Source organism: Eptesicus fuscus, chromosome 25 (assembly GCF_027574615.1).
Source record: "Eptesicus fuscus isolate TK198812 chromosome 25, DD_ASM_mEF_20220401, whole genome shotgun sequence".
NCBI classification, from domain to species: domain Eukaryota; kingdom Metazoa; phylum Chordata; class Mammalia; order Chiroptera; family Vespertilionidae; genus Eptesicus; species Eptesicus fuscus.
The window spans coordinates 9,081,299-9,101,920 of NC_072497.1; the positions used below are offsets into that span (position 1 = coordinate 9,081,299).

The following is a 20,622-nucleotide window of genomic DNA, read 5'->3' on the forward strand; positions in this document are numbered from 1 at the left end:
AAACCACCAGTCCCACTGAACAAGCTGAAACACTTCTGCAGACCATCCCTTAGGGAGAAATCTATGCTTAACCATCCTTTGGGCCCGGGGCACCCTGATTCAACCTTGCACACAATGAATTTTTAAAAAACGCTTTTAGAGAAGAGAGATCGTGGGAACTCATTGCTTTCTCCACTCTGCAGTTACACCTTCCCTTTTAGCAACACCCCTAGTTTCCTTTGGCCCCGCCCTCCTCTTCTGGTGACAGGTTGACTCTCCTCAGATGCAGTCAATCAGAGCCAAGTGTTCCCTTCCTGAACACAGCATTGCGTCCAGATGCACATGCAACCCAATGATATGCAATGAGACTTCTGCTTGGATGGTAGGTAGGGAGGCACTGTCTTTCCTTCTGTGTTCGAGCCTGGCAGGATGTTGGCCTGGAGTTGTCAGCAGTCTTTTTTTTACCTATGTGTGAAGCTAGAAAAGAAACTCACCACAGAGGAAAGCAGAGAGACTGCTATGGACTGATGTTTGTGTCTCCAAATTCATATGTTGTAACCCTAACCCCAATGTGATGGTATTAGTATTAGTTGGTAGGACCTTTGGGAGATGATTAGGCCATAAGGGTGGATCCCTCATCAATGGAATTTAGTGTCCTTATAAAAGGAGAGAGTGGCCTAACCGGTTTGACTCAGTGGCTAGAGCGTCAGCCTTCGGACTGAAAGGTCCCAGCTTCGATTCCCGTCAAGGGCATGTACCTTGGTTGTGGGCACATCCCCAATAGGGGGTGTGCAGGAGACAGCTGATCGATGTTTCTCTCTCATGGATGTTTCTAACTCTCTCTCCCTCTCCCTTCCTCTCTGTAAAAAAATCAATAATATATATATGTGTGTGTGTGTGTGTGTGTGTGTGTTTTTAAAGGAGAGTGTAAGAGAGGAGGAGAGACAAAGAGAGAGAAACATTGCATCCAGCAGGCGCCCCAACCAACCTAGCCTGCAACCCAGGTACATGCCCTTGACTGGAATCTAACCTGCAACCCTTTAGTCTGCGGGCCGATGCTCTATCCACTGAGCCAAACCGGCTAGGGCTAAATGGCTGCTTTTTAAGCTCCCAATGTCTATGCTGTTTTTGCTACAGCAGCCCAAATGGAGTAAGACAGATATCGAATGAAGAAGCTTATATCCTAATGACATTGTTTGACCCCTGAATCCAGCCTGGCCTGTGCTTTTCAATTCCCTGATGTAATAAGTTCCCACTTTTTGCTTAAGTCAATTTGAGTCACTTACAAGAGAAAACATCCTGACAAAATGGCTTTTCAAAAAAAAGTCACTTTCCAATGGACACAGACACTGGGGCGGTGGGGGCTTGCCCGGGGTGGGAATGGGTGGGGCAGGGGGTGTCAACTGGGGAAAAAGGAGACATATGTAAAACTTTAGACAATAAAAAAATAAAATAAAATAAAATAGAAGGCAAAGGGGAAAAAAAGGTCACTTTCCCTGGAGCCTTTGGGGCCAGCCTCAGAGTTAATGACAGTCAGATAAAACTTAAGCTTTTTCATGCCTTTGCTTAACTATCTCCTCTGTAAGGACTTTCCCCACCAGTGTATTTTCTTTCCTCTTTTTTTTTTTTAAATAAAAATAAAAGATGTTTATTTATTTTAGAGAGGAAGGGAGAACGAGAGAGACAATGATGAGAGCATCATTGACCGGTTGTCTCCTGCACTCCCCCTACTGGGGGTCGACCCCGCAACCCAGGCATGTGCCCTGATGAGAAATCGAACTGGTGACCTCCTGGTTCATGGGTCAGCGCTTAACCACTGAGCCACGCTGGTCGGGGCGAGATTTGGCTTTCTTGACAGCGGCTGCCAGGAATACCCTGTGAGTGCTGCTCATCTCCATTCTTGGGGCTGTCCCTGCAAGCATTTGGCCCCGGAGCAGCAGCTGCGCTGACTGCCGGCTAGAAAGCAGGGTCTCTCTGGTATGGAATTCAGGCGACTGTAATTACAGATAATGGGCCTCAATTTGCCTGGCAGGAATTTGCACAGTTGGCTCTATCGCTGGAATTTGAATATTTCTCTCTCCGGCCCGCTTGTGCAACAAAGACAGCAGAAGCAGCCGCAGTGGCCACAGTTTCTTATCAACTCATAAGTTGGCCTTGTGTTTTTTTAAAAATATATTTTATTGATTTTTTACAGAGAGGAAGAGAGAGGGATAGAGAGTTAGAAACATCGATGAGAGAGAAACATCGATCAGCTGCCTCCTACACACCCCGCACTGGGGATGTGCCCGCAACCAAGGTACATGCCCTTGACCGGAATCGAACCTGGGACCTTTCAGTCCGCAGGCCGACACTCTATCCACTGAGCCAAACCGGTTTCGGCTAAGTTGGCCTTGTTAATGGTCCTGGCCCTACCTTGACCAGGCTTTCCCTGCGCAAGCCTGTTCCTCCCCCTGCCACTCCCCAGAAAGGTTTACAGTCACTTTCCTCAGGTCCCAGGTCTGGGGAGCTCAGGAAGCGGGACCCGCTGTTACAGTGATCCTGTGCCATTCTCCTGGGGCCCATGGCTAGTTGGAAGGACTGTGTCCACCCAGAACTCCACAAGTCTTTCACCCAGGCCCGTGGCCGGCAAACCGCGGCTCGCGAGCCACATGTGGCTCTTTGGCCCCTTGAATGTGGCTCTTCCACAAAATACCACGGCCTGGGCGCGTCTATTTTGAAGAAGTGGCATTTAGAAGAAGTTTAAGTTTAAAAAATGTGGCTCTCAAAAGAAATTTCCATCGTTGTGCTGTTGATATTTGGCTCTGTGGACTAATGAGTTTGCCGACCACTGACCCAGGCTGACACACCTTCACACTTCACTGACTGCTGCCAATTTAAAAAAAAAAAAAAAATGTGGCCCTGGCCTGTTTGCTCAGTGGTTAGAGTGCTGACCGGAAGACCAAAGGGTCATGGGTTCAATTTCCGGTCAAGGGCACGTACCTTGGATGCAGGTTTGATCCCTGGTCCCTGGTCAGGACTTGAGCAGGAAACAACCCATCTGTGAGTGTCTCTGACATCAATGTTTCTCCTTCCCACCCCTTCCACTTTCTCTAAAAACCAATGGAAAAAAGATATCCTCATTCCTGAAATGAGGATTTTAAAAATAAATAAATAAGTGGCTTTGTTTTTGTTTTTGTTTTGCCACTTCTACTGTGAGGGTGAAGACCATTCTCAGCAATCAGACTGTCGACATCCCAGCAAATGTGGACATCACTCTGAAGGGACACACAGTTACTGTGAAGGACCCCAGAGGTGCCTATGGAGGGACTTCAGTCACATCAGTGTAGAACTCAGTCTCCATGTCTCTCACATTTATGTTTCCCTCTCTCCTCGTCTCTCCCTCCCTTCTACTCTCTCTGAAAAGCAATGGAAAAAATGTCTTCGGATGGGGTTTAACAAAAAAAAATAAAAACAAGGATATCAGGAAATTTTTGGATGGTATCTATGTTTTTGAAAAAGGAACAGTGGTTGAGAGTTGACCTATGAACCAGAAGGTCATGGTTCTATTCCCGGTCAGGGCACATGCCTGGGTTGTAGGCTCCATCCCCAGTGTGGGCATGCAGGAGGCACCTGATCAATGATTCTCTCTCTCATCATTGATGTTTTTATCTCTTACTCTCTCTCTCTCTGAAATCAATAAAAATATATTTAAATAAAGTTTAAAATCTATTTTAAAAAAATGACACAGTAAATAAGAAAGCTAGCAGCCGAAACCGGTTTGGCTCAGTGGATAGAGTGTCGGCCTGCGGACTCAAGGGTCCCAGGTTCGATTCTGGTCAGGGGCATGTACCTTGGTTGCGGGCACATCCCCAGTGGGGGGTGTGCAGGAGGCAGCTGATCGATGTTTCTCTCTCATCGATGTTTCTGACTCTCTATCCCTCTCTCTTCCTCTCTTTAAAAAAAATCAATAAAATATATTTTAAAAAAAGAAAGAAAGAAAGCTAGCAGAGCCCTAGACTTGGCCTCCTGTCATCTTTAAAATCCCAGTCCCACCCATGCACAATTACGACCTCTGACAATAAAATCCCAACCCAGTGTGACTCAGCACAGAGAGAAAGCAAAAGCGGGCAGGGCTGGGGCTTGGTGCTCAGAGCGGGCCCCAAAGTTGTGAGTCAGAGAAATCGCTAAATAACCTTGGGCCAAGTTAATCCTAGGCCAGGGCTTGCCAAGGTACAGCTGGTTTCACAAGCTCGGGAGGAGGACTGGAATGGACTGCCCTGGACAGAAATGGCCGTTCTCCTGGGCCTGAGAGGGATGAGCTGGGCAGATCACAGTCACTGTGGTTGCTGACTAAACATGATTGGCGCCTCTATGGCAGGAGAGAGTCCTACAGTCACACAGGTAAAAGTGTGTCTACCTAACCGCTCTTCACTGCACCCAGGCCCTCCATGAAAGTGGGTGTAATCCGCCCAAAATAAAGCGGAGGTTCATTTATATTATTATATACTGTCTGCCATGTGAGCTAGCCAAAAATAAAAAGTCAGTACAATGACAGCAGCCTATACTAAAACCAATGACATGGGTTTGTAGAGACTTAAGCAAAATGAAGGTTTGTCACAAGTTTGTTTTTGGTCCAGGTCCTCCCCAGCATCAGCATGTCCACCTCTCTCTCTGAATCTGAATTTTGTGAATAAATTCTGGGCAAGAGGGTCAGAGGATTTCAGAATCACCTTATAGTTAATTATATCTGGGACACTCAATTTCCTGGACTGACCTGTACTTCTTTCTCTATTACCAAGTTCTCTTCTGAGAGCCCTAGCACTTTCTCTTCTTCCTAACATAGGACTTATTTCTTCAGATACAGGATGGGTAATTCCATTCTTCTTTTATGTGATAAAAAGGATAACACGTTTTCTGTGTTAGGGACTGAACCAGGAGCTGGGGAATAGATCACTGAGTTGTGGGTCTCAGTTTAGAGAGGGCAACAGATAAATAGGACTATTGTGGTAAGATCTATTAGGGCAAAATAGAGTGCTGTGCATGTCCCAGGAAGAGTATCTAAATGGGATGCCTGGGAAATTCTCCAGGGGTGTGTGTGCTGGGAAGTAAGGCATGATGGGAAGTGGGGGCATTGAGAGTCTGAAGGCAAACAGGAGTAGACCAGGCAAAGAGAGAAGGTGAGGATGGGCTCAGCCCATGGACAGGCCCAGAGTGTAAAGTCACCGTTGGACCAGCAGGACCAGAGGGACTATTGAGGCAGGGGAACCAAAGCAGAGGTTGCTCAGAGGTCAGAGGGAACTAAGCTATGCAATTGGGGATCTAACATGAAATGCACAGGGTCTTTGAAGCACTCTCAGTAGGAGGGTAACATGATCAGATTTGCTTTTTTAAATTGCCATGAAAACTTACGTCGGCAGATGGACTTGTTTATACGAACTCAAGACACTACCTAACCCACCTGCCACGGAAAAGAGAAAGTTACATCTTCAAAAATTAAAATTGTTAAAGACCTCATGCTGGATGGGATTTAGGTTTTGTTTGTTGGGGTTGGGGGAGATTGGAACCAAATAGATTTTTTGTTATTGTTGTTAATCCTCACCTGAGGATATTTTTCCATTGATTTTTTTTTTTTTTTTTTTTTTTTTTTTTTTTTTTTTTTAGAGAGAGTAGAATGGAGAGGGAGAGACAGAGAGAGAGAAACATGGATGTGAGAGAGACACATCCATTCACTGCCTCCTGTACATACCCTGACCAGGGCTGGGGATCCAACCCGCAACCGAGGTATGTGTGCCCTTGACCGGAATCGAGCCTGCGACCCTTCAGTCCATGAGCTCACGCTCTAACACTGAGCAAACCGGCTAGGGCTGAATAGAAATATTGGCACTATTGCCGAAACCGGTTTGGCTCAGTGAATAGAACGTCAGCCTGCGGACTGAGGGGTCCCAGGTTCGATTCTGGTCAAGGGCACGTACCTTGGTTGTGGGCACATCCCCAGTAGGGGGTGTGCAGGAGGCAGCTGATCGATGTTTCTCTCTCATCGATGTTTCTGGCTTTCTATCCCTCTCCTTTCCTTTCTGTAAAAAGTCAATAAAATATATTAAATATATATATATATATCGACACTATAACTCAATCGTTTGGCTCTCTTTTCACCAGAGAGCCAAATCTACGGTTATCACAACGTGCACTGGAGGTCTGAGATTTTTACCCAATGCGGAGAGGGTCATTTTCAGTCTGGAAAACTGATTCTCAGAGGCCTCTCGGGCATGAAAGAGCATAGGGGCTGTAACCCAGCCCTGAAATTTCTTAGCAGAAGCAGTTCAGGACTCTAAAGTCTTGCTGTGAAGGCACACTCCAGTGCTTGCCTTCTATTTCTGGCCCCGACCAAAGCTGTCAGCCTCTCGCTTTCAGAAGCATGTCGTTCGTTTAATTAAAAAGATACTATGCATGTGAAAAGTCCACCGAAGTGCCCTGAAAATCTGATGACCTCAGTTTTTGGTAGCTCCAAAACATTTGTTTTTAATCACTGACACTTCTTTTGATCATATTTACTGTCAGGGTTTTGGAGTTTTCAAGGGCAGTTTGTGCTACCAATCAAGATCCAGTTATCTGGCTCTCGCCGGTTTGGCTCAGTGGATAGAGGGTTGGCCCGCTGACTGAAGGGTCCAGGGTTTGATTTCCGTCAAGAGCACGGACCTTGGTTGCAGGTTCCATCCCTGCCCCCGATTACGGCCTGCGGGAGGCAATCAATCGATGTGTCCCTCTCACATCTAAGAGACTCTCTGTCTCTTCCCCTCCCTTCCACTGTCTCTGAAATTCAATGGAAAAATGTCCTTGGGTGAGGGTTAATAAAAAAACAAAACAAAAACAACAACAAAAGATACTTTTACCCGAGGCTCTGTCTCTAACCTAAGTACAACACGCCCGCCTATAATGAAAACCCCACTAACCCCAGCAACAGGCAAGACCTGGAAAGCAGACTTGAAAAGCGGATTCAAAGAAAATGCCCAAAGGTTGTGTGTGGCAATCCTGTATTGCCCTCGCTCACCAGAAGGCTTTTCGAACATGTCATTTGTCTTGGCAGATAAAGTGTCACATACTAAGCAGGTGATAAGTGGCATAGCTCCGATGGGAGCATTTGGGAACGTAAGTCCGAGACAAATGACAAGTTGGAATGTGTAACTGTCAGCACAGACAAGCCAAGGTCCTCACACAAAGGCTATTTTGAAGGCTCCTCTCTGACTTGGCAACCCTGCAGAAGTGAGGCAGGTCTGGGCTTACTTTTCAAATCCGTCTCCTGTGAGTGTGTGAGTGAGTGTGTGTGTGTGTGTGTGTGTGTGAGTGTGAGAGAGAGAGAGAGAGAGAGAGAGAGAGAGAGAGAGAGAGAGAATGTGTTTTATACAGCTGCTGTCTTTCTGTCGCTGAATACTTAGAGAAAACCAGGAGGGAGTGTTGTACTTAAAACGAGAAGAGAGAGAGACGGAGATCCAGAGAGAAAAACAAAGAGAGGTAAAGCAGATTTGCAAATAGACCTGCTACCCCCTGTAAGAGACCGGCTAAAATTACCCCAGTGAAAGTGTCTTGTGTCACAAGCTTTGTTCCTCATGTATGCCGAGGCCAAGGCCTTTCCGTGCGAGGCTCGGGTCACAGCTCAGCCGGGAATTGTACACCCACGGGGGTCTGTAGGTCAAGATTTAAGTGCATTAACAGAGCTAATGTGACAGAGACCCATCACACTGAAGCCAGAAGGGAGGAAAGCAAGCACAATTAAATAGTTCTTTCATAAACTTCAGTGAAGTTTCACAAATTGAGAGGCACAGATGTGAAATTTTATTTTATTTTTTTATTTTTAAAATATATTTTATTCATTTATTTTTATTTTTTTACAGAAAGGAAGGGAGAGGGATAGAGAGTTAGAAACATTGATGAGAGAGAAACATGGATCAGCTGCCTCCTGCACACTCCCCACTGGGGAGGTGCCCACAACCAAGGTACATGCCCTTGACCGGAATCGAACCTGGGACCCTTCAGTCCCCAGGCGGACGCTCTATCCACTGAGTCAAACCGGTCAGGGCCAGATGTGAAATTTTAAAAACATGTCTTGACGCCTTCGCTGTGGACGAATAGCTGTTTCTGCATTTAGAATTCTGGCATTTTCAAAGCACTTGCTTTATGTGAAGGGGAACATGACTGTGTGAATGGAGGGGAGGTAGGAGGAGGTGCAGGGCCAGTTTTTACCTGCATCTTCCAAGGTTTATATTTGACTGTGAGAGCAACTCTCACATAAAAGTGAGACCCAGGCCCTGGCCGATCTGGCTCAGTGGTTAGAGTGCCGGCCCTCAGACTGAAGGGTTATAGGTTCCATTCAGGTCAAGGGCATGTACCTTGGTTGCAGGGTTGCATGCTTGATCCCCGACCCTGATCCAGGTGCATGTGGGAGGCAACCAGTCGGTGTGTCCGATGTCTGTTTCTCTCTCTCTCTCTCTCTCTCTCTCTCTCTCTCTCTCTCTCTCCCCCTCTTTCTTCCTAACCCCTCTCATTTCCTCCACTCTCTCTAAAAAAAAAAAAAAAAAATCAGTGGAAAAAATATCCTTGGGTGAGAAAAAAAAAAAGTGAGACCCAGAAGTATCCTATATAATAAAAGGGTAATATGCAAATTGGCCCTAATGGCAGAATGACCAGGAACGACCAGTCACTATGACACACACTGACCATCAGGGGGCAGATGCTCAACGCTCAATGCAGGAGCTGCCCTGCGGTGGTCAGTGTGCTCCCACATGAGGTAGCTCTGCTCAGCCACGAGCCGGGCTCACGGCTGGCGAGTGCAGCAGCGGTGGCAGGAGTCTCTCCCACCTCCTTGGCAGTGTTAAGGATGTTCGACTGAGGCTTAGGCCCATTCCCTGCAGGGAGAGGGCCTAAGCCACAGTCAGACATCCCCTGAGTCTCCCGGGCTGCCGGAGGGATGTCTGACTGCCAGCTTAGGCCCGATCCCCCGGGGAGTAGGCCTAAGCCAGCAGGTTGACATCCCCAGAGGGGTCCTGGACTGTGAGAGGGGACAGGGCTGGCTGAGGGACCCCCCTGAGTGCATGAATTTTCATGCACCGGGCCTCTAGTCTCCCTATAATTTGGTGACTCGCCAGACTCCTTCCAAGCTGGGAGCTTCCTGGCAGTGGTGTTCTTGAGTTGGCTTTTAGGAGCTTGGGAATTAGCCAGGAAGAGGGGCAATGGGAGGGTATTCTGGGTAGAGGTAAGGTATCAACAGGGGCAGGCAAGGAGAAGCCAGAAGGCATGTTGTGCCACGTGAAGCTAGAGAGTCAAAGCCCTTGGCATCAGTCTGGATGTTCGGGGCAGGGCCTAGGAGCATGCCCGCGGTGACTTACAGGTTTCGGCGCAGGCGGTAACCTTGGTTGAGGCCGGAACATAGGACAAAGAATGAACTTGCGAGGGAAGGTGAGAGAGGTGGGCAGCTGCGGATTCTGCCTCCCCGGCACCCTCCCACCTGCTTCTGTCCACAGTCCTTCCGTTTTCCTCAGTGAGATACTGATGTGCTTTCCGAGAAACCGGCTTCATGATCCAACAAGTTTGAGAAATAAGGAATTGAACAAAGCTAAATGGTTTTTTTTTTTTTTTATTTTTATTTCTTTATTGATTTCAGAGAGGAAGGGAGAGGAGAGAGAGATAGAAACATCAATGATGAGAGAGAATCACTGATCGGCTGCCTTCTGCACGCCCCCAATTGGGGGTCGAGCCCACAACCCAGGCATGCGCCCCTGGCCGGAATCGAACCTGGGACCCTTCAGTCCGCAGGCCGACGCTCTATCCACTGAGCCAAACCGGCTAGGGCGGTTTGTTTGTTTTTTAATGCAGTACTTCTCAGAGCCTTAATATATAAGGATACTACGCACAGTGATACAAAGCATTTCTTACGTGGGCCCTGGTTGGAGCTTGTGCAGGAGGCAACCAATCCATGCGCTTCTCTCACATTGATATTTCTCTCTGTTTTTCCCTCTCTCCTCCACTCTCTCTAAAAAAAAATCAATGGAAAAATATCCTTGGGTAAGGATTTAAAAATAAATAAATAAAGCATTTCTTGTACTCCCTAAACAGACAATGCTTTTCTAAGGAATAGATCCAGAAACTAATGTTTCAAGGAAAGCACTTTAAAAGAAACTAATGAGGGCCAAACAGAACCTTGTGATGTGATGTGACCAAAAGGATATAATACCACTGATGTAGTATTCTTTTTAAAATTTTTTTTTCTTTATTGATTAAGGTATTACAAATGTGTCCTTATCGCCCCATTGCCCCCCCCCCCCCACATCATGCCCTCACCCCCCTGGTGTCTGTGTCCATTGGTTAGGCTTACATGCATGCATACAAATCCTTTGGTTGATCTCTCCCCCTTACCCCCACCCTCCCCTGTAATATTCTTTTTTAAGAGCAACACTAGCTGGGCCCTATATAGTATTCTTGCAAAAAAAAAAAAAAAGTTCCCTGATTCTACCAGTGAAGGGCCAATCAGAGAAATCCAGATTGTACAACAAACTACAAAACAATTGACCTAGACTAAGTCAATGCCAAGGAAGACCAACAGAAAAAGAAAAGACAATAAGGAAACTTTTCTAAATTGAAGGAGTGTAAGGAGACATTAATAAATGCAACGCATGAGTCTTAATAACATCCTCTAGGGCCGTGGTCGGCAAACTGCGGCTCGCGAGCCACCTGCGGCTCTTTGGCCTCTTGAGTGTGGCTCTTCCACAAAATACCACGGCCTGGCCGAAACCGGTTTGGCTCAGTGGATGGAGCCTCGGCCTGTGGACTGAAGGGTCCCAGGTTCGATTTCGGTCAAGGGCATGTACCTTGGTTGCCCGCACATCCCCAGTGGTGGGGGGTGTGCAGGAGGCAGCTGATCCATGTTTCTAACTCTGTATCCCTCTCCCTTCCTCTCTGTAAAAAAAATCAATAAAATATATTAAAAAAAAAAAAATACCACGGCCTGGACGAGTCTATTTTGAAGAAGTGGCGTTAGAAGAAGTTTAAGTTTAAAAAATTTGGCTCTCCAAAGAAATTTCAATCGTTGTACTGTTGGTATTTGGCTCTGTTGACTGATGAGTTTGCCGACCACTGCTCTAGGGGAAAAATAAGCGTAGTTCTAAAGATCCTTACTGGGGCAAATGGTGAAGTTTGCATATGAATTGTACATTGGATAATAAAAAGTAGAAAAAAGAACCCCCAAGAGTCTCACTCAATTATATTTTATTTATTTATTTATTTCTCCCCACCCCTTGCCGCGCTCCTCCCTCCGCCTCAATTATATTTTAATTGACCAGCTCTTTCCTGAAGTACTTTGGTATCTGGGAATTTATATATTGTAAGACCCCCAACCCCCCCCCCCCCCAAAAAAAAAAAAAATTACAAGTGCTATGTTCATCCCATTGAAAAAAACGAAAAAGTTATTTTAAGCTGTGCTGAAACTGTAGTTATTGGTAACTGTTATGTGCACATATGGACTTCTGTTCTTTAATATTGCAAACTCTATGTAATTTGGGGGGAAAAATATTATATTAGAGATGAAACCAAAAGGTTTTAAAAAATCTGCCCAAGAAAACCTGAGTTTGGGGCTCACATGTGTTGCTGGAGTCATTTCCATTAAATAGTGTTTAGGGCTCAAAAAACATGGTGTTTCTCTAACTCTAGCTTCAGAAACCTACTATTATAAATAATTGGGGATAATTATGAGAGCAGCTGAATAAACTGGAAAAGGCTGGGCATAAAGAGAAAAGCAATCAGACGAAATGTGCAGTTCCTGAGCCAGCCCATAAACCTCTCTGGAATCAGAATCACAGCCCCCATCTTCTCCACTAGGACCTCCGCTTAAAGTAAACACAAACCAAACCTAACAAAGTGAAGGTGACTCCCAAAAGTGACCGATGTATTGGTGTTTGTCTTTTTGCAGTTACTGGGAGGAAGTCTCTGGACTCTTTTACATCCTAAAATTAAATCCCCTTGACTCCTGACTAAGAAATATGACAATAACTTATTTTTTGAGGTCAGGGTGGTTCCTTGCTCCTGAAGCTTTTGTGATTCCCTTCCTTCCATCAACCCAGCAGCCCCTAACTCTTCCACCATCTATATATATATAAAAAGCCTAAGTGACCGTTATGACTGGACGACCGGACAGTAGCTATGATGTGCACTGACCACCAGGGGGCAGGCACTCAATGCAGGAACTGCCCCCTGGTGGTCAGTGTGCTCTCACAGCCAACCTCCCATGGCCGGCCAACCTTCCAAAGTCCCTCCCCCCGGCTGGCTGGCTCTGATTGGCCTGATCAGGACTGGGAGAGATGCCCTGATTGGCCCTGATCACTGGCCAGGCCGAGGGAATCCCATCTGTGCACAAATTTGTGCACCAGATCTCTAGTTGGAAATATATGACTTTAGAAGCTTAATTTGATCCCATGAGAAGTCTTTAAGCAAACGTATTCCTGGAAAGGGCCATCATGGAGAAGAGCAAGGGTTTCAGAAATTAAATAGTGTTCTATCACTAAGTGGTACATCTGGCACATATTAATTAAAGGCTGGGGAACCACGTGAAGGCAGGAGGCTAGGTAGCTGCCATATCTCTGGAAGGGGAAGAGAGAAACATCCATGTGTCACATTGATTGGTTGCCTCCCACACGCATGCATGCACACATCCTAAATGGGGCCAGGGATTGAACCTGCAACCTAGGTACATGCCCTTGACTGGGAATCAAACCCGAGACCCTTGGTGTGCAGGCTGATGCTTTAACGACTTAAGCACACTGACCAGGCGTTTACTAGAAAGTTTTAAATCATATATATTTACTATATACTTCTTTTTTTAAAAAAATATATGTTTTATTGAATTTTTACAGAGGAAGGGAGAGGAATAGAGCGCTAGAGACATTGATGAGAGAGAAACATCGATCAGCTGCCTCCCACACACCCCTACTGGGGATGTGCCCGCAACCAAGGTACATGCCCTTGACCGGAATTGAATCTGGGACCCTTCAGTCCGCAGGCCGACGCTCTATCCACTGAGCCAAACTGGCCAGGGCTACCATATACTTCTATTGATTGGACAGCATTGAGCTTAACATTAAGGAAAAAAGTTTCCCTCTGCCACTCAACACGTGAAAATGTAGCTCTGGACTGCAAAACCTCCTACCTGGAGCTAGGTTTCTCATAGCTGTTCCTCTGTCTGCACCCTCCTCCTCACCCCCCACTTACGTCCAACCGAAGTACATGATGCTAGCTAGGGTGATCTCAGCGGAACATCTGTTCCCAACAGACTGCTTCAGTCTTTTGAGGGTTCCCCTCGGCCTTGCAGAATGAACATTGCGCTCCTTAGCAGGGCAGCGACACCTGACTTTGCCCTGCTTCCTCTCCATTTTCTCCTGCGTGTTGTGTTTCTGATCTAGCCCGTCTTTGCATTTGCTCTCCCTTTTTCCGGGAAGGTCTTCTGCTTCGGGTGCACACGCACACCCAAGTCTCCTACACGACCCCCCTCTTCTTCTTCGCCGGGTGGGTTGTCCTCCAAGACCTACTTCACCTTGCTCTGTGTCTCTAATGCCAGGACCAACCCTAAGGAGCACAGTCAGCCCTCAATAGCTATTTGCTAATTGAACTGAGAAGCTGGTCAGGCGTCATCAGCTCATGGGGTCCCGTGTGTCCATTAGAACTCTTGTGGATACAAGTGACAGACACTCCCACTGGCTTTATTGGCGTACGCAGTTGACAAGTCTATGTGTTGTTCAATTCAGCAGTTCAATCCATGTCACCAAACATTGCTTTTCTTTATCTCTCAACCTTTCCACGGTGTTGTCTCCATTTGAAGAGATTCTTTTTTTTTATTTTTTTTATTTTTTTAATATATATTTTATTGATTTTTTACAGAGAGGAAGGGAGAGGGATAGAGAGTTAGAAACATCGATGAGAGAGAAACATCCATCAGCTGCCTCCTGCACACTCCCCACCGGGGATGTGCCCGCAACCAAGGTACATGCCCTTGACCGGAATCGAACCTGGGACCCTTGAGTCTGCAGGCCGATGCTCTATACACTGAGCCAAACCGGTTAGGGCGAGATTCTTTTTAAAAAATATATATATATTATTGATTTTTTACAGAGAGGAAGGGAGAGGGAGAGTTAGAAACATAGATGAGAGAGAAACATCCATCAGCTGCCTCCTGCACACCCCTCACTGGGGATGTGCCCACAACCAAGGCACATGCCCCAGACCAGAATCGAACCTGGGACCCCTGAGTCCGCAGGCCGACGCTCCATCCACTGAGCCAAACCAGTCAGGGCTGAAGAGATTCTTTCCTCATGGTAACAAGATGGCTGAGAAGCATAGCCTTTCCCATTCCGGTTGAAAAAAGTCAGCTACCTTGATAGTTTAAACAGAGTAGAATTGACTCCCGTTGCCCCGGACTGATCTGTTTGAGGTCAGATGCCCAACCCTGAACTAATCATTGTTGCCTGTAGATAAGATGAATTGATTGCCTCAGGTGTGATCATGCGCGGAAGCCACGGAATTGGAGTTGAGGTCTTGGTGGATATGGCTGCCCCCCAAGCCAGGGGCTAAAAGTAGAAATTCCCTCAAAGCAACCCCAGGGTACTGTGTGTATCTTAAAAGCAATAAAATGTCCACTGCTTGTGAAAGAAAAGCCCTGGTACAAATTTGTTCTAATGCTTTACAAAAGAGATTAGGCGGGGGTGGGTGGGTAGGTGGGGAGAGATTAACCAAAGAATTTATATGCAGATAACCAATGGACACAGACAAAAGTGTGGTGAAGGCCTGGGGATGGGGTAGGGGAGGGGGTTGTACCCGTCCAGGGTGTAGGGGGTCAATGAGAAAAAAGGAGACATCTATAATACTTTCAACAATAAAGAGAAAATTTTTAAAAAAATAGATTTTTATTGATTTCAGAGAGAAAGGGAGAGGGAGAGAGAGAGAAACAATGATGAGAGAGTCATTGATCAGCTGCCTCCTGCACGCTGGGGATGGAGCCCGAAACCCAGGTTTGTGTGAAACCCAGGTTTGTGTCCCGACATGATCTCCTGTTTCACAGGTCGAGGCTCACTCAATCACTTTTTAAAAAATATTTTTCCTTAAGTAGACTCGCTTTTTATAACGTCCTATTTGATCTAAGAAATGAAGTCAGTGAAATGACGGTTTGACATTTTCCCTGCCCATCTCCCATCTGCATTAAAATAAACACACAACAATAAAAACAGTAAGTTCCGCCCTAGCTGGTGTGGCTCAGTGGAGCTTCTGCCTGAGGACTGAAGGGTCCCGGGTTCAATTCTGACCCAGGGCACATGCCCTGGTTGCCAGCTCGATCCCCAGTAGGGGGCGTGAAGAAGGCAGCCAATCAATGATTCTCTCCCATCATCAATGTTTCTATCTCTCTCTCCCTCCTTCTTCTTCTCTGAACTCAATAACAAATATATTAAAAACAACGAATAAGTTTCTTCCTGTACCAACAGACCACATTTTGTTTATCAAATGCCCACCACATGATTTCTGAGGTCCTTTGCAACTCAAAGACTGTATGATTTTGTCGTTACTGAGTAGCTCAAAGTTCCTGGAATACATTGTCACAGTCCTGATGCGGCCATATACCCCATCCATCCATCCATCCATCCATCCATCCATCCATCCATCCATCCATCCAAAACACTTGTTGAATACCTAGCAGTAACTCTCCTGGGCACTGGACACAGAGAGCACTAAACCCCTCCTGATTTTAAGTGGAGGGAAATAGAAAAGCAAATCATTGCAGTATGTGTGGGGAGTGCCACAGCTCAGGTAGGCACCAGCACCCAGAGGAAGTGCGGTTTCCGGAGTTACGACGGAGAGGAGAGGGTGGGTGGGGTGGGCATTTTCCTGAGCAGCCTCAAGCAGCCACCCCACTTCGATCACTTTGGCGCAGCGCAGCCTTGGCTTGCAACTTCAGCTTCCCTTAGCAACCTGAGCGCACCGCCCAGGCGTCTTCCTATTGGTCCCATGGAGCTTGACGGACAGCCTTGCTAGGCAATCCCAGCTCTCAGCCCTGGGCTCCCCGTAGGCCTCCCCGCCCTCCCGGGGTAGCCCGCCCCTCTAAGAGCGCCCGGTAGCGCATGCGCCGGCGGGCTCGGGCTGTGCGCAGAGCCAGCGCGGACCCAGCAGCCGCGGAGAGTCTCCGCCGAGAGCGCCTTCCTCGCTCCTCGCCTCCGCCGCTGCAGCCTCCAGCCGTCCGTCGGGGGAGCGGCCGCCCATTGTTTCTCTCCGCGGCGAAGGTGCCGAGCTGCCCCGACTCGGTCCGCGGGGGAGCCCCCGGCGCCGCACGGTGAGAGCGCAACTTAGTTGGGAGTTGGGGGGAAAGTTTTGTGATTTGAGGAGGGGGTCGGCCCGGAGCGCGGGGCCCTCCCCCTGCGACTGCTGTTGGGCTCGGGAGGGGGAGGGGAGCAGGGCCGCGGGGACGGGGAGGGGGCGCGCGCGCGCGGGCAGGCGGGCGGGGATGAATGGGCGGCGGCGGCGGAGCGCCCCCCGCCCGGGTCCCGCGGCCCCCGCCTCCCTCCGCGTCCGACCTCCCGCATTGTCTGGTCGCAGCCCAACCTCGGGGCGGCCCCAGCTCCCAGGGTGGGGGGCGCGGCCGCCTCCCGCGCGATGGCTGCCCCTTCATCCTTTTGATGCCCGGACCTCTGAGCCCCGTGCTTCCCCCCCCCCCCGTGGGCTCCGAATGGGGCGGGGAACGCCGGCTGCTCCGTGGGTCCCTCTCGGCCGACCGAGTCCGCTTCCAAGTGCTAGGGACGCGGGGGAGCTGTTGTGCGGGGCGGACGCGGACGGTCCACACGCCGGGCCGGGCCCGCCTTCGGGGGCCGCTTTGGGCGCCTGCTCTCGGGGGGGGGGGGGGGCGCGGCCGGGGGGACCCGTGGGGGTCGGAGACGGGCGCGCGGGAGGGGACCCGCCCTGGGACCGTGCAGAGTGCCTTGGGCTCAACTCTGTACGACTTCAAGTGCAGCCTTCCTTTGAGACCAACCAAAACTTTTTTTATTTGTAAACATGGATTTCGGACACTTCTTTCCCCCCACCCCCGAAGCCAACCAGTCTGTGAAGAGTTTTAAAACAGTTTGGGGAAAACCCTCAAAATATTTTTACATCAGAAGAAGAGAAACATAGATTTGTTTTGTGTGTGTGTGTGTTTGTTTAAAATATATTTTGATTGATTTCGGAGAGGAATGGAGAGATGGAAACATCAGTGATGAGAGAGAATCATGGGTCGGCTGCCTCCTGTACGCCCCCTACTGGGGATGGAGCCCACAACCCGGGCATGTGCCCTTGACCGGAATGGAACCGGTACCCTCGAACTGGCTAGGGCTGTTTGTTTTTTAGTTTTATTTATTTATTTTTATTATTATAATTTTTTTTTACAGAGCGATGAAGGGAGAGAGATAGAGAGTTAGAAACATCGATGAGAGAGAAACATCGATCAGCTGCCTCCTGCACACCTCCCTACTGGGGATGTGCCCGCAACCAAGGTACATGCCCTTGACCGGCATCGAACCCGGGACCTTTCAGTCCGAAGGCCGACGCTCTATCCACTGAGCCAAACCGGTCTCGGCTGTGTTTTAGTTTTAGTGTTTTGTTTATTTGTTTGTTTAGGAAATAGTTCTTTAGAGCAAAAATGATTCCATCACGTTTATCTTACTGTGAAGTTAGGATTCACAGTGAAAGTTGGATTGTATTCCTGGGGTTCATTCTCAGCTTTTACACTCAGTGAAGGTACTTTGAGCGTTTTATTGCCTCAGGCATAAAGAACTAAAGGAAAAGCCATGTGCCTCCCCCACCCCCCCCTTTTTTTTTTCCCTCTTCTGGTTCCCCTTTATTTTCAGAAGCAGCAGCTTATTCCATTTTTCTAAAACATGGGGTTGCCCGGATCAGGACACATGCTGCTGTTTTGGGAAGTTGATTTTTGGTTGGTTGAGATAAAGCACTGTTGCAAGTTCTTGTATTCCTTCCTGGTCTCTTGGGGGTTTGCAGACTGCTTTACGTACCGGCCTTGTTGTCAGATTTTGGGTGCGTGATTCTACTGAAATTGGTTCATTTAGTCTATCGTGATACTCTGTTTAAATCCTGTAGTCGGAACTGGTTTAAATGTTGAAATTCTTAGTGAAACAAAATGACCAGGATGTTGTTAGTATCCGTTGTTACCTCCCTTTGCCATCTGCTAACCTAAAAAGAACATTTTGGAGAAATAGTGTGTGCGCTGTCAATGTGCTTTGATTGATTTCTCCTGCTGAGTGAGTACCTTAGAGAAGTGTTGTGGGTTTTTCTGGTTGGTTTGCCTCATCTTGCTTTAAGAAATCAACTTTCTTCACCTGATGAGGCCAAAGAAAAAGGCCCTAATGGTGCGTCAGCATGGTGCTTTTTTCTTCAATGCTTACATCCAGTAAAATGCACGTATCAACAAAAAGCAAGCCTTGTAAACTAAATAAACTACAACAAGGTGTAGGTTTGGCGTGAATGTGTAGGGGGATTGTGAGGCAGGAGGTTGGAAGGGGTTGTCAGGGAGGAACAAAATGCAAACAGACACGATTACAACACAACGTGACAAGTAGGCCAGTTGCTTGCCTTCTCAGCTGTGAGCCTGTTGTGCATACTTTTGTTTTAGGGTTCCTCACGCATCATTTATCTGCCTGACTAACGCTAGCTGTACATATGTAGTGTAAATGGACTCCTCCTCTAGTTGGACTCCTCGGGGCCTGTGATGTGCCTGAATTCACTCTGGACCCTCTTGGCCAGGAAGGAGTCTTAGAACGAACGCAGGTGTTCAGTATGCGTTTGCATTCGGTGAAGTGCTTTGTCTTCAATGGCGGTTGTGCACATAGAAACACGAACTCCGGAGACTTGTCCAGAGTGACAGTTCACTTCCAGATCTCTGATGGAATTTATTTTTAAATCTTCACCCAAGGATATTTTTTTCCATTGACTTTTTCAGAGAAAGTCGGCGGGGGGTGGGGGGGGGGGAGATATGAGAGATGCGCATCCATGATGGTTGCCTCCCGCACGCTCCCTAACGGGATCGAACCTGCAACTGAAGTACATGTGCCCTTGACCAGGAATCAAACCCGAGACCCTTTGTCCTCGGGACGAGGCTCTAACCATTGAGCAAACCGGCCACGGCAGGAATTTAGTTTACTTTAAAAGAGTTTCTACTTTTTCCTTTTAATCTGTTAATTCTTGAAAAGAAGCGAGGCTTAAATAGTGCACTATGGAGTTCCAAAAGTAGTTCTGATTTAGAAATTTTCTCCCTTTTTTGGTGAAACGATTAATTTATTCACACACTGCCTACTTCTCTGTTGTGAAATGGGGAGATAGCGCAGTTGAGAAGAAGAGACATTCTTTGAAGCTAGGTAAGTCTGAGTTTAAATCGCCACCTTCCATTGACTAGTGTAGCCTTTTTTTTTTTTATAATTTCTTTATTGATTAAGGTGTCACGACTAGTGTAGCCTTGAGCAGGCCACTTAACTTCTCAGAGCTTGGTTTTCCTACTGTGGAAGGTGTACTGGCATACTTTCAGTATTTTTATGGATAAATGAAATTGTGTGCCTAACATCAAGTAGGTGCCTAATACTTTTGCTACATTTTGTATGACTTAAAAATGTATTTTTAAAAATCTGATGCTTCTGTGAGTATAGGAGTTTAGTTAGATACTTCTGTCATAAGGGATCCTTCTGCTAATCTAGTCTTCATCAGATGTAAGTTTTTAAGGTGGTTGTTGAACTGAATGTTAATAGAAACAGCTTTTACTTTCTCAATCACTTGATTTGAGTGGAACTTGGCAGAGTGGCTTGGTTGGGGAGAACTCTATGCATTTATAGTGTTTAGGAAATTGTTTTCAACATTTGTAATCGTTATTTGGACAGTTCCGGCTTTTCTTCCTTATTTTACATTAGTTTTGAAAAGTGATAGATAAGGATTTTGACTGCATTTCTCAAACTTGCTTCAGATAGAACTGGACTGGGGGTTAAATGTAGCGTGGTATAGTTCAGAGACATGAACGAATCACTCACTTCCCCTTCAAGATAACTATTTTTGTTGTTGTTAATCCTCACACGAGGATATTTTTTCCATTGATTTTCAGAAAGTGGGAAGGAGGGACGGAGGGAGATAGGAGAGATGAGAGAGACACACCCATTGATTGCCTCCTGCACGTGCCCAAGTTACTGTGAAATCACAGGAACTGACACTGGATGCCAGTACTTGAAGTCGGGCGAAACCACAATAAACAATGACAAAGACTGTCAGAATATTTCAGAAGAGTACAAAGGAAGGCAGTGTCGTTGTCTCAGTCTTACTCATTTTCTTAAATTATTATTGTTTTTAAATTGGTTTACGCAAATCAGGGGAGTGTGCCAGGTGTTACACTTTGTGTCTTCCCTACATTTCTTATTTAATTATTAATCAGTTTAGGATGAGGGAATAGACCCAAAAGTGATTAGACAGCGGTCACATTAAACTAAGCTATTAAACTATGATCCCAAATTTTTTTTTTTTATGATCCCAAAATTTGAACTCAAATTATTCTGACTCCAAAGGTAATGCTTTTCACATCATCAGTACTATCAGCTTGAAAGAGTACCTCTGAAAAATAAA

General features: G+C 47.0%; 1 protein-coding gene across 1 annotated transcript in view; it reads left to right on the plus strand.

Annotated features, from left to right (window-relative positions):
* Nucleotides 1-16,263: 16,263 nt before the first annotated feature.
* The window catches only part of AKAP13 (A-kinase anchoring protein 13), a 184,106-nt gene continuing 179,747 nt past the window's right edge, over nucleotides 16,264-20,622 (plus strand). The window contains exon 1 of the mRNA XM_028132592.2: nucleotides 16,264-16,312. The gene's annotated coding sequence lies outside the window, so the exon portion shown is untranslated. The remainder of the gene's footprint in view (nucleotides 16,313-20,622) is intronic.